At 42.0% G+C, this 13,372-nt stretch overlaps 1 pseudogene; it reads right to left on the bottom strand.

Moving 5' to 3' along the window:
* Positions 1-8,581: 8,581 nt before the first annotated feature.
* Positions 8,582-9,612, bottom strand: LOC143640036 (RNA-binding protein 3 pseudogene; annotated as a pseudogene).
* Positions 9,613-13,372: the final 3,760 nt, after the last annotated feature.

Genomic DNA, 13,372 nt, shown 5'->3' on the forward strand with positions numbered 1-13,372 from the left:
ATCCAAGGTACAGGGTCTTATGCCATTGTATATCGATCTCTCTGAGACATCTCTGCAGAACATAATTCAATGCTAAGTATCACAATCCCTTGATCCCAATGCTAAGTATCACAATCCTTTGAAGCCCAATCACCTTCTGGGCTTCAAATTTTACTTAGATTTCTGTTTTCCTACATACATTTCACCTCATTATTCTTGTACAATTATTCATCCAGCAGAATAATTTCTAACCCAAATCGAACATGTTATTAACCCTAACCATACACTGTTCCCTCAATCTAACTTTACAGACGAGCAGGGACAGAGTTGGTCTTACAATATAGGAATGTAGGGGATCTTCCACCTGCTGAGAACCACAAAGTTCCATGCAGAAATGATCACTGGAGAAGATGTAGGCAGCTATGAAGGACCTGAGAGAGCAAAAGTCATCTTCCCTGGCAAACAACATGGTCAGAATGAAGGGTTGTTTCTGAATCAGCCTCTCTCTTTTTAATGTAGAGAAGATGGACCAAACCAGGCCTGTGTGGAGAGCTGCTCCCGGGTGCCTATGGTTGATATAGCATTCTAATTTGTGAAAGTGTCACAGGAAGTAGGGGCAGCCTCTTTCTCATGGTAGCCTTGGAAGCAACTGTTAGGACAAAGAGGTTGCCAAGGCAGTGATCTGATTCAGTTCCTGAAGGAAGTGACCTCACATCACTTCTTTGGTGATGTAACTCTCTGAACTTGGGATCCAGGAAGACAGGAACCCATAGCCAGTCCAGTCCCAGTCCCAGTGGTCTCCTTTTTTGGATTTACCAAGGACACAGACATTCATTTTTGGTACCTACTGATGTGAGGATGTCCAAAACGCAGGAAAGCTCTGAAGAGGGGTTTTTCCTGAGAAAGCAGGTAGTGGCACACTGCTGGCTCCTGACAAATTCACAGAGTTGCACAAGGAAAGCAGGTCTGAGACAGGAAGGCCATTTATTTGGAACATACTATGGCCCACGAGTCAGTGGAAACTCCAGATAGTCACAGACCTACTTGGGGGAAGGAGGTGTCTTTGTGGGTGTGGGTGGGGATTTGTGAATTTGTCTCATGTTCTGAGAATAGGTAGGAATGGCGGTTTGTTTGTTTTGGCGGGACCTGTTTGTAGTAAGTCGTTTGACAAGGCATGTGTTTGGATATCAGTGTATCCCACTGTGCCCCTGGTTGTAGACATTAGAAAAGAAAATGCATCAATGCATGAGTCCTGTCTAGTTGAAATCTTCTCAGCATTCATCCTGCCCGATTTAAGAATGGACTGTGGCTTGTCTTATAGATGGGCAACACCTACTATCTTCCTAAGTTCCTGTTTTCTTCCTGAATTGTGGGCACTCTCCAGAATAGACTGATGGTTTTGTGTCCAAAATATGTACCACCTCCAAGCTCTGTGACATGGCCATGTACTACATAGCTGAAGGGAATGGTGAGCATCTCAGAAAACTCAGATATCAGTGTGACCAGGAAAGTCTCAGTGGAGAAACCCTGCTTTGGGAATTTTGCTTACCTATTGTTCTGTTGCACTGAATGTCAGGAATATCTTTGCCTCAGGCAACCCCTTTGTGAAGCATGAAGAAAACAGTTTTCAAATGGAAATAAATGGGCATCACCTGTGGCTCTTTGCTTAATTGCTTTGGAATGGGATGTGTCTGATTCAGGCTCTTGGCCCCCTGTGAGGCTGTGGCCTAGATTCTCAGAACCTGAGGGATCTAAAGAAAGATCTCTTGTGTATCCAAAACCAAAATGGCCAAAAGAGCAGTCATTGTGGATGAAGTCTCTCGAATTCTTCTAAGGATCCTGACCTCCATCAAGTGAGAATCAAGATCTTTTTGGTCAAATGAGTTTTTCAAAGCCCTGAAGAGGCTAGCCCAGAGGTGCTTGGTTTTTCTCATGACTCCATTTAACATTAAGAATCTAAACCCAAGAGTCAGTAGGCCTAAAATTGGAAAATCGAAGCAGTATTAACAGCAAGCCTTTTTGATCACTCATGGTTCACCGGAAGGGTGTCCAGGCCACCATGACTTTAGGCAAATGAGGGGCAAGGGAGCTTATTTTGGATACTGTCTTAGGCTGCGCAACTCATGAAAACCACCAGCCAGTGGTTATGATGTGTGTCTATATGGAAGAAGATGAGGGCCATGTGGGAGTGTTTTGGTTTTAATTGTGGTAATTTGTGTGGCGTTTGGAAGAGATGACTGGGTCCACCTGGGATTGAACTCAGGTGTGATTTACCTTACAGACTGAGTTCTGGAACTGACCTCAGAGAAGTATTGCCATGAATTGTGTTGGGATTTTAGCAGGCCATGCATGAGAGTCACCCTTGGAAACTGAGATCTAAGCCCAGGGTTCCTTTCCACAGAGCACTGAGAATCTCAGCAAGGATATCACATGATTTTATTTTGAAAGACTTGACAGCCATAGTTGAGAGTCAAAACACACATGGACCTCACATTGTAGACCTCAATGGGCCTGGCTTCATGTGACCTTGGGCCACTCTTTGGGAAGCCTTTCCTGTGAGAGTTCTCCAGAGCTTTCATCGAAATGAGCTTACTCAATATTTAATGGTTCCTGAATGAATTTAAACCCACAGTGCCTCCAACTTCATCCTTCAAAAATGGCTAGATAACTACCACCAAATTTTGAAATTCCCATGACCAGGTGGCACTGGAGAACCTTTGGATGTCCTGTTGCTGATCATGAGTGTACCAGAAAATGCCTTCATTGACTGCGTTTCATGAAAATGGTGTAGAACAGAGATGCCAGTAAGTTGGAGCCTGCTGAGTAGTGGGCCTAGAGCAGTTGTGTGCAGGTGTGTGACAATACATCTGTGGTGGGGTCATGTGGATCTTACATTGGCTTTCAAATGGCTTGTGACTGACATGGTGCAGCTAGCAGAACTTTGTATGTAAAGGCATCATGTTACATGGAGAGTTTTCAGGGCAATATTCAGAATCAAGTTCCTATGGTAAAGGGGGCAAGCAATGGGGGATAGAAGCCTGGTAGGTGCATTCTCCTGCAGACCTTGACACACCATACGTTACAGGACTCCCTCCAGCATTGTGTCCCAGTTTAACTCCTTGTATGTCATGAACCAAATACAAAACACCCACTGCAGCAGCAAGAAACACCACGAAAAGTGGAGGATGACCAAATGATTTCAAAGTCCAGACGGGGAGACACTTATCCCCCAGTGGCCACAGTTTAGCTACAAAGAGTGAATTCAGCACTGCTGCCTCATGTTCATTGGACAATAAGAATTCATGTCCTCCAGGTCACAAAAATGCAGACCCAAGTTTGATGGTCTCACTACAAAGGAAGCTAAAGCTTCTGACAACAACATATATTTCAAGTACCCAACCTCATTGTCAGTATCTCCAGAAGTGTTTAGGCCAGCAGAGTTCCATGTTTGTGGAGTTTTACCCTGTCCCTAAGGTTTGGAAACGTCTCTTCCACCTCAAAGGTTGTGAACTACTGAGCATTTTCCATTCTACGTATGTATTCACAGATTTTCTAACTCTTCTCCTCTAATTGTTTCTTACATGGGGCGTGGTTATTTCAAGCCATTGTTCTGAATGAGAGTGGGAATTTTTTTTGTGTAGCACATATTTGCATACACATTGGATTCATTTTCCAATTTTCCATTCGAAATACTGAATCCCTGACACGAACCCATACCCTACTAGACTCTGACTACTAATTCTAATATGATGCAGAAAAGTAACACAAACAGAATTGAAATACAAGCAGTTCAGACGAGGCATGGTGTATAGTTGATCTTGCCTTTTGCATGATAAATGTTAGGTGTTATAAATCCAGTCTATTTTTAATTGAAATAGATCTCCATGTGTTTTTAAAGTTAACAAATATGTGAATTCCTGTCTCCCTTTGTCTGTAGGCTATTCAGCAATGTATTTTTATATGCACATATCAAATCCTACCTGGTGTCACACCTACATTCTTGTGAGGTGACTGACTTGGGAGATACAATTTGTGAGAAGACATCACTCCTCCTAAACGCTGTTGGAACTGAAAATTCAAATAATGGATGAGCTTCCTAGTAGAACAACATTATACATAAATCCCTGTTAAGAAAATTGAATATTTTTGGATCTGTGATTGATGTATATTTCATGGTGAATTTCGATTTGCATATATGTTACTACATTTTAATATCTGTGTGTGTGTGTGTGTGTGTATACACACACACACCCACACACTCTCCAGATTTTTCAAAATATGAAATATATGTATCTTATTAACACTCCCTAAATTCATTTATGTTCAAGTATGTGGATTTATAATCAACTTTTCACAAGATTTTTCGCAGAAATATTTATCCACCTGAAATACATATTTGTTTCCTAGTACTGAAAACTAACTTCAGTGAATGGTACATACAAATCCTGTTGATAGCCACAGCCAAGGTTCTCCAGTAAGGACCATATGTACTTTTGAACAACCAAAGGCAGGCATGGTCCCTAAGCCACATGCTTGTTGTTTAAACAGAGAGGGGGAGATGTTGAGAGCCACAGCCAAAGGGGCCCCAGGAAACCTCCAACTGCCAGCAAACTTCCAGCTGCCGGCTGATGATTGGCTCACAGCGGCCCCAGCAACATCTAGCTGATTGGCTCCTCTGTGGTGATGCTCATTGCAGATGCTCATTGAGCTGTTTCCCCGCCCATTCAGACTGCCAGTGGATGATTGGCTCACAGAGGCCCCAGCAACATCTAGCTGATTGGCTTCTCTGTGGTGATGCTCAATGGGATGTTTCCTTGCCCTTTCAGACAACAGAGCTGCTCATTGGTGGACTTTTTTGCCTTCACCCATGTGACCCAGCCAATCGGCCTCAAAAGGAGGAGGCTTGTGGTTGAGGGAGAGGCTTGTGGGAAGACTGTGGTGGCAGTTGGGCTCTGAGGGTTTTTCCTGAGAAGCTGTTTTGTTTGGTTTGTGTGGTTCTAAAAATAAAGTTCGTTTCTTTTGACAATTGGCTCCTGAATTGTGCCCAGCCAGACTGATGATAATCATGTAAAATGTTGATTTTAAATCCACATACATGAACTTGAATGAATTTAGGGAGTGTATAATAAGACACATTTATTTCATATTTTGGAAAATCTGGAAAATCTCGTGAATATATATATATATATATATATATATATATATATATATATATATATATACATATATATATACATATACACACACACACAACAATAAAATGTAGCAATATATATGCCAATCAAAATTTATCATGAAATATATATCATCCACATATCTAAAAATATTCATTTTACTGAACATGGATTTATGTATGATGTTGTTCACTAGGAAGCTCACCCATAGGTTGAATTTTCAGTTCCATCAGTATTTAGGGGAAGTTATCTATTCTCATAATTTGTATATTCCAAAGTCAGTGAGCTCACAAGAATGTACGTGTGTTACCAGGTAGGAGTCTATATATGCATAAAAATATACATGTTCTAAAGAGGCTACAGAGAAAAGGAGACAGGAATTTACATATGTGTTAACTTTGAAAACTCATGGAGAAATATTACAATGAAAAGTTGACTAGATTCATAACACATATCCTTGATAAAGGAGAAGGAAAATCCAAGTATACACCATGCCTCCTACAAAAGGCCTGTATTTCTATTCTGTTAGGTTTCTTTTTCTCCATCATTTTAGGATAAGTAGTCAAAGTCTAGTAGGGTATAGGTTAGTGTCGGGAATTCAGTATTTCAAATGGAAAATAGGATAATGTATCCAATGTGTATGCAAATATGTGCTACACAATAATCTTCCCACTCTCACCTAGAACAATGCCTTGACATTACCTTTGCCCCAAGTGAGACACAATTAGAGGAGAAGAGTAAGAAAATCTGTGAATACATATCTGGAATGGAAAATTCTCAGGAGTTCTCAACCTGGGAGCAGGTAGAGGAGTTTCCAGAAGTAAGGGATTGGGTAAACACTCCACAACCATGGAGGTCTGCTGGAAATAAGACTTCTGGAGAAACTGCCTCTGAGGTGTGGCACTTGAAATATATGTTGTTGTCAGTAGCTTTGTCTTCATTTGTAGTGAAACCATCAAAGCTGGGTCTGAATCTATGTGACCTGGAGAACATGGTTTCTTATTTTCCAATGAACCTGAGGCAGCAGTGCTGATTTTTCTCTTTGTAGGTAAACAGAGGCCACTGGGCCAAAGTGTCTAACCGTGTGGACGATGAAGCCATTTAGTCATCCTTCAATTTTCATGGTGTTTCTTGGTGCTGAACTGGGAGTTTGGTATTTGCTTCAAGAAATAAAAGGAGTTCAACTGGGACATAGTGTTGGAGGGAGTTCTGTGACATGTGGTGGGTCAGAGTCTCCAGGAGAACGCACCAATCAGCTTCTATCCCACATAGCTTGCCCCCTTGACCATAGCAACCTGATTCTGAACATTGCCCTGAAACCTCTCCATATAACAAGATGCCTTTGCATATAAGGGTCTGCTGGGTGCACCATGTCAGCTAAAAGCCATTTGGAAATCAATGGCAGATCCACATGGCACCACCATAAATATTTTATCACACACCTGCACACCACAGCTCTGGGCCAAATACTCCGCAGTCTCCATCTAACCGGCATCTCTGTTCTACACCACTTTCATTATACCCAATCAATCAAGGCACTGTCTGGTACACTAATGATGAGCAACAGAACATCAAAGGTTCTCCAGTGCCACCTCATCATGCGAATTTCAAAAATTTCATGGTATTTATCTAGCCATTTTACAAGGATGAAGTTGGAGGCATTATTTGTTTCAATTCTTTCAGGAATTATTCAATGTTGAGGAAGCTCATTTCAAGGAAAGTTCTGGAGAACTCTCACAGGCAAGGCTTTCCAAAGAGTGGCCAAATAGTCACATGAAGCCAGGCCAATTGAGGTCTACAATGTGAAGTCCATGTGTGTTTTGACTCTCAACTATGTCTGGCAAGTATTTCAAAATAATATCATAAGATATTCTGTCTGAGATTCCCAGTGCTCTGTGGAAAGCCACCCCGGGCCTAGATCTCAGTTTCAACGGGCGACTCTCATGGGTGGCCGCCTAAAATCCCAACACAAATCATGGCAATACTTCTCTGAGGTAAGTTCCAGAACTCAGTCTCTAAGGGGAATCACACCAGAGTTCAAGCCCTGGTGGACCCAGTCATCTCTTCCGACTGCCACATAAATGACCACAAGGAAAACCAAAAAACTCCCAAATGGCCCTCATCTTCTTCCATATAGACGCTCATCATAACCTCTGGCTTGACGTTTCCTTGAGGGGCACAGCCCAAGACAGTGTCCAAAATAATCTCCTTTTCCTCTCATTTGCCTAAAGTCAAGGTGGCCTCGAGACCCATTCTGTGAACCAGGAGTGATCAAATAACCCTGACTTTAGTACTGCTCTGCTTCTCTAATTTGAGGCCTACTGTCTGTGGAGTATAGATTCTTGATGTGAATTGGAGTAATGAAAAAACCCAATAACCCATTGGCTACCCTCTGCAGGGTTTTGAAGAACTCATTTGACCCAATAAATCCCTATTCTCAATTTATGGAGGTCAGGAACTTTACAGAGGAAGGTGAGAGACTTCATCCTCAATGAATGCTTTTTGGGCCATTTTGGTTTTTGATGTGCCTTCTGGAAAGTTACATATGTTTATTTTTTTGGTTTTAGTGCCTTCTGGAATGTTACATAATTTTTTTCATTAGACATTATTGCCAGAGTTCCTATCTTCATCCCAGTGCAGGTGAAATCAAAGATAATTCCAATCTACAGCTTCTGCAATAGCCATCCCTGTACTGCTTGCAGAACTTGCCTGGACACATGTGAACTCACCTAAATGCATTGTGAACTATCTGTTGGTGCAGCGACTTGTCGTAGTGTTGGGGTATATTTGCTGATGATGTCATCGGTGGTACAATTTTTCCAAAAGGAGCCGTCAATTGGCTTGGTGTATCTTCCTCCCTTCTGCGTGTCATGATCGTCCAGCTAAAATTTGGGGGGGCCAACAGAGGTGAGGCAAAGAACCTCACCCACCCCCGCTGGTACAAAGACCTCTCCACAGGTGTGGCTCTATACTGGACGGGTAGTCAGTGACGGGTAAGATCCAATTGCAATGGTACCAACTTAACGGGTAAAGACCATATGTACTATTGGACAACCTAAGGCAGGCACGGTCCCTAAGCCACATGCGTGTTGTTTAAACAGAGAGGGGAAGATGTTGAGAGCCACAGCCGAAGGGGCCCCAGCAAAATTCCTGCTGCCAGCAAACTTCCAGCTGCCGGCTGATGATTGGCTCACAGCGGCCCCAGCAACAACTAGCTGATTGGCTCCTCTGCGGTGATGCTCAATGGGCTGGTTCCCTGCCCTTTCAGAGCACAAAACTGCTCATTGGGGGACTTTTTTTTTTTTTTTTTTACAGGTTTCATATTTTTAATCAGTTCTGTGAAGAATATCCTAAACACTACAAGAGACACAACAGAATATTTTTTCTTCCAGCATTAAAAAAAAATGACATTCACAAACATTTTAAAGAGGCTTGTCTGTATAATCAGGGTGGTGATCTTGAATTTTAAGAAAAATTTATCATGTTCTTGACACAGATTGTTTATAGATACATTTAGAAATTGCTTTCTAGTCATGATAAACATTGTGTACAAGTTTTTAAAATGCCCCAACTTTAGCTTTAAAAAAAATTAGTCTGGCTAAACTTTTCCTTTTGCCAGAAGCAATGATCCTGAGAGCCCAAACTAAAAACTTGGTAAAAAGAAAAATACCTGGGGGCCTAACAAATGTGCTATAATTTGTCTTTAAATGAGAAAAAAATTTTTACATGGAGCTTTTTAAAAGGTCTTTTAACAAGCTACCTTGGGAGCTCAATTGAAAAATAGAAGTTGATGTACTAAAACAGATGTTTCAGCGCAGCTCCAAAAATCTTTATAAATACAGCGATTTGGAAGGACGATCCTGGATCAGAAGTGTTATTCCTTGTGTATCTACTTAACGTGTGCATGCCTCAACTCAGTTGTCATAATTGTCTCGATAATTTCCTCCTGAGTAGCGCTCATAGCCACCCTGGCTGCCACTATAGTCTCGGGACCGTCCATATCCATATCCATATCCTCCAGGTCGACTGTCATACCGGCCACTCCCATAGCCCTGGTCCCCACCACCTCTAGAGTAGCTGCGACCACGCCCATGGGCCCCAAAGGCACCCCCTCTGGTGCCCCGGGCAGACTTGCCTGCATGGTCCACCCGGATCTGACGACCATCCAGGGACTCTCCATTCATGGCTTTCATGGCATCTGAGGCATGTTCTGGATTGGTGAAGGTGATGAAGCCAAAACCCCGGGATCGCTGAGTCTCCCGGTCCTTGACAACAACCACCTCAGAAATAGGCCCAAAGCTGCTGAAGTGGTCTTCCAGCGCCTGCTCATCAGTATTGAAGTTGAGTCCTCCCACGAACAGCTTCCCTTCTTCAGAAGACATGGCAGTGAATTTGAGTCCTGGAAATTGAAAAGTAAAAGCGCTGGAGAGACAGGAAGCTCTGAGGAGCAGGAAGAATAGGGAGAGGGGGACTTTTTTTGACTTTGCCCACATGACCCAGCCAATCGGCCTCAAGAGCAGGAGGATTCTGGGAGACAGAGAGAGGCTCATGTGGGAGGGAGAGGTTTTGGGAAGCCAGAGGTGGCAGTTGGGGCTCTGAAGGTTTTTCCTGAGAGGCTGTTTTGTTTGGTGTGTGTGGTGCTAAAAATAAAGTTCGTTTCTTTTGGCAAGTGGCTCCTGATTGTGCCCAGCAAGACTGCGGCATTACCCTAATATTTCTACAATAACTGACCCAGTTTAACATCAATGCAAGTAGATTCCTGTGGGAGAGGACATGATGTGTATTTTGACGTTCATTTTTATGTAACAGTGGTACATTACTATTTCTTCAGTTTATGCACATCATAGGATATATATTTGATCCACAAGTTCACAAATATATAGGCATTTGTTTCACTTTCAATCACTTTCTGCTTCAAAACACATGTATTCCTCCAGGTTTCTTGATTGGTCTTTTCATGAGACTTCTTTCCAAACACATTATTTCCGATTTCCATAATCACTTTTGAAGCAAAACTCACACATTCTTCATGAAAAACCATAATGCTGATATAACCATTAGATATATTACTGGTTGGAATGAAGGATTGTATATCAATGTAAGATTTTCTGTATATTTTCAGATATCAATTCAATCCATTATTTAAAGTTAGAACCAGTTATAATATTTATTTACAGTATGGTCTATTCATGCATTATTTCTATAATTATAGACACAGTGTACACCATTTTTACCTCCAAAAATAATTTATACATCTTCAAAATATTGCTCCCAGAAATGGTGGAAGAAATACTCATGTCACCTGATCTACATATACATTTTACCACAGTAGTATTCTGCACACAGAAAGAAGAGGTCAAACTTATGTTTGTACCAAAGCCTAAATGAAAAGTGAGCATGGATAACGGAAAACATCCATGTCCATGTTGCTTAATGCTCTCAAATTTCATCCTATTGGTGACTACATGTTTGTTTCTTCCTAAGATTATATATTCAAACTCAAGCCTGTTGAAAATGTATAATTCTATCACTCACTTTATACTTTACCTGATATCCTAATGTCAATTGATATCTGCATTCCTACTTTTTTCCCCAGTTCATCCTTTTGACAGACTCTCCACATGTGCTGACAATTACATTCACTCTATCCGAAACCCTACAGCTAAAGATCTTTTTATCCAAATCCTATACTCACTCTTCTTTCAAAACCTACCAACTATCTTACTAATCCTACAAATTATCCCTTTTTGACTGGATGTTCTCTTCAACATTCAATAAACCAAGGTACAAGTAATTATGCCATTGTATATTGATTTATCTGAGACATCTGTGCAGAATATAATTCAAAGCTAAGAATCCCAGCTAAGGGTCCAATGCAATTCTGTGCTTCAAATATTACCTAGATGTCTGTTTTCATACTTATAATTCACTTATATTCTTATAAATATCGCACGTTCCCAATACCATAATTCATCCCGCAGAATGATTCCTAACCCAAATGGAACATGTTATTAACCCTGACCATACACTGTTCTCTCAATCTAACTTTACTGAAGAGCAGGGACAGAGTTGGTCTTTCAATACAGAAATTAGGGGATCTTCCACTTGCTGAGAACCTCCAAAGTCATTAAAGAAATGATCCCAGGATTAAATGTAGGCAGCTATGAATGACGTCAGAGAGCAAAAGTCATCTTCCATGACAAACAACCTGGTTAGCATGAAGGGATGTGTCTGAATCAACATTTCTTTTCTTAATGTATAGAAGATGGACCAAACCAGGCCTATCTGGAGAGCTTTTTTTTGGGTGCCTATGGTTGATATACCATGCAAAATTCTGAAAGTTTCACTGGAAGTAGGGGCAGCCTCCAACTCATTGGACTCTTGGAAGCAACTGTTAGGACAAATTGGTTGCCAAGGCAGTAACCTGATTCAGTTCCTGAAGGAAGTGACCTACGTCACTTCCTTGGTGAAGGAATTCTCTGAACTTGGGATCCATGAAGACAGGCACCCAGAGCCAGTCCCAGTCCCAGTCCCAGTGGGCTCACTTGTTCGGTTTTACCAAGGACAGGGTCAGTCTTTCTTGGTACCTACCTATGTGAGGATGGCCAAAGGCCAGGAGAGCTCTGAAGAGAGACCTTTTCTGAGAAAGCAGGTAGTGGCTCACCGCTGGCTCCTGACAACTTCACAGAGTTGGCCAAGGAGACCAGATCTGAGTCAGGACAGGACATTTCGGGAGAACATTGTATGGCCCACCAGTCAGAGGACACTCTGGATAGTCACAGACCTACTTGGGGGAAGGAGGTGCCTTTGTGGGAGTGGTTGTGGTTTTGTGGTTTTGGAACATGTTCTGAGAATAGGTAGAAAATGCGGTTTGTTTGGTTTGGATTGCACTGTTTCTAGTAAGTCGTTTGACATGTGAGTGTTTCTATGTCTGTGTATCCCACTGTGTCTGTGGTTGTAGACATTAGAAAAGAGAATGAATTAATGGATGTGTCCTGTCTAGTAGAAAGCTTCCTGGCATTCATCCTGCCCAATTGATGAATGGACCGCGGCTTGCCTTCTGGATGGGCAAAACCTACTATCTTCCTAAGATCCTGTTTTCTTCCTGAATTCTGGGCACTCTCCAGAATAGGCTCATGGTTTTGTTTTCAAGATATATACAACCTCCAAGCTCTGTGACATGAACATGTACTTGATAGCTGAAGTGAATGGGGAGCATCTAAGAAAACTCAGATATCAGTGTGACCAGAAAGTCTCAGTGGAGAAACCCTGCTTTGGGTCTTTTGCTTACCTGTTTTTCTGTTGCCCTAAATGTCAGGAAGGTCTTTGCCTCTTGCCACCCCTTTGTGAAGCCTGAAGAAAACAGTTTTCAAATGAAAATGAATGGGCATCACCTGTTGCTCTTTGCTTAATTGCTTTGTAAAAGGATGTGTCTGAATCAGCCTCTTGGTTCTGTGTGAGGTTGTGGCTTAGATTCTCAGCACCTGATGCATCTAAAGATAGATTCCATGTGTGCATTCAAAACAGAAATGGCAAATGAGTCTCTTGCCTTCCTCTATTAGATTCCTGACCTTCATCAAGTAAGAATCAGGATCCTTTTATTCAAATGAGTTCTTTGAACCCCTGCAGAAGTGCTTGGGTTTTCTGATGACTCCAAATCACATAAAGAATCTATACCTGACAATCAGTAGGCCTCAAATTGGAAAAGCAGAACAGTATTAACTACATCCCTATTTGATCAGTTCTGGTTCACAGGAAGGGTGTGTAGGCCACCCTGACTTTCGGCAAATTAGGGGCAAGGGAGCTTATTTTGGACAGTGTCTTGGTCTGCGCCCCTCATGGAAACCTCCAGCGAGAGGTTATGATGAGTGTCTATATGGAAAAACATGAGGGCCATGTGGGAGTGTTTTGGTTTCAATTGTGGTCATTTGTGTGGCAGTTGGAAAAGATGACTGTGTCCACCTGGGTTTCAACTCTTGTGGGATTCCCCTTGGAGACTGAGTTCTGGAACTGACCTTAGAGAAGTATTGCCATGAATTTGTGTTGGGATTTTCGGAGGCCACACATGAGAGTCACCCTTGGAAACTGAGATCTAGGCCCAGGGTGGCTTTTCACAGAGCACTGGGAATCTCAGCGAGGATATCACTTGATTATATTCTGAAAGACTTGGAAGCAATAGTTGAGAGTCAAAACACACATGGACCTCACATTGTAGACCT

Source organism: Callospermophilus lateralis, unplaced genomic scaffold, assembly GCF_048772815.1.
Source record: "Callospermophilus lateralis isolate mCalLat2 unplaced genomic scaffold, mCalLat2.hap1 Scaffold_1100, whole genome shotgun sequence".
Classification (NCBI taxonomy): domain Eukaryota; kingdom Metazoa; phylum Chordata; class Mammalia; order Rodentia; family Sciuridae; genus Callospermophilus; species Callospermophilus lateralis.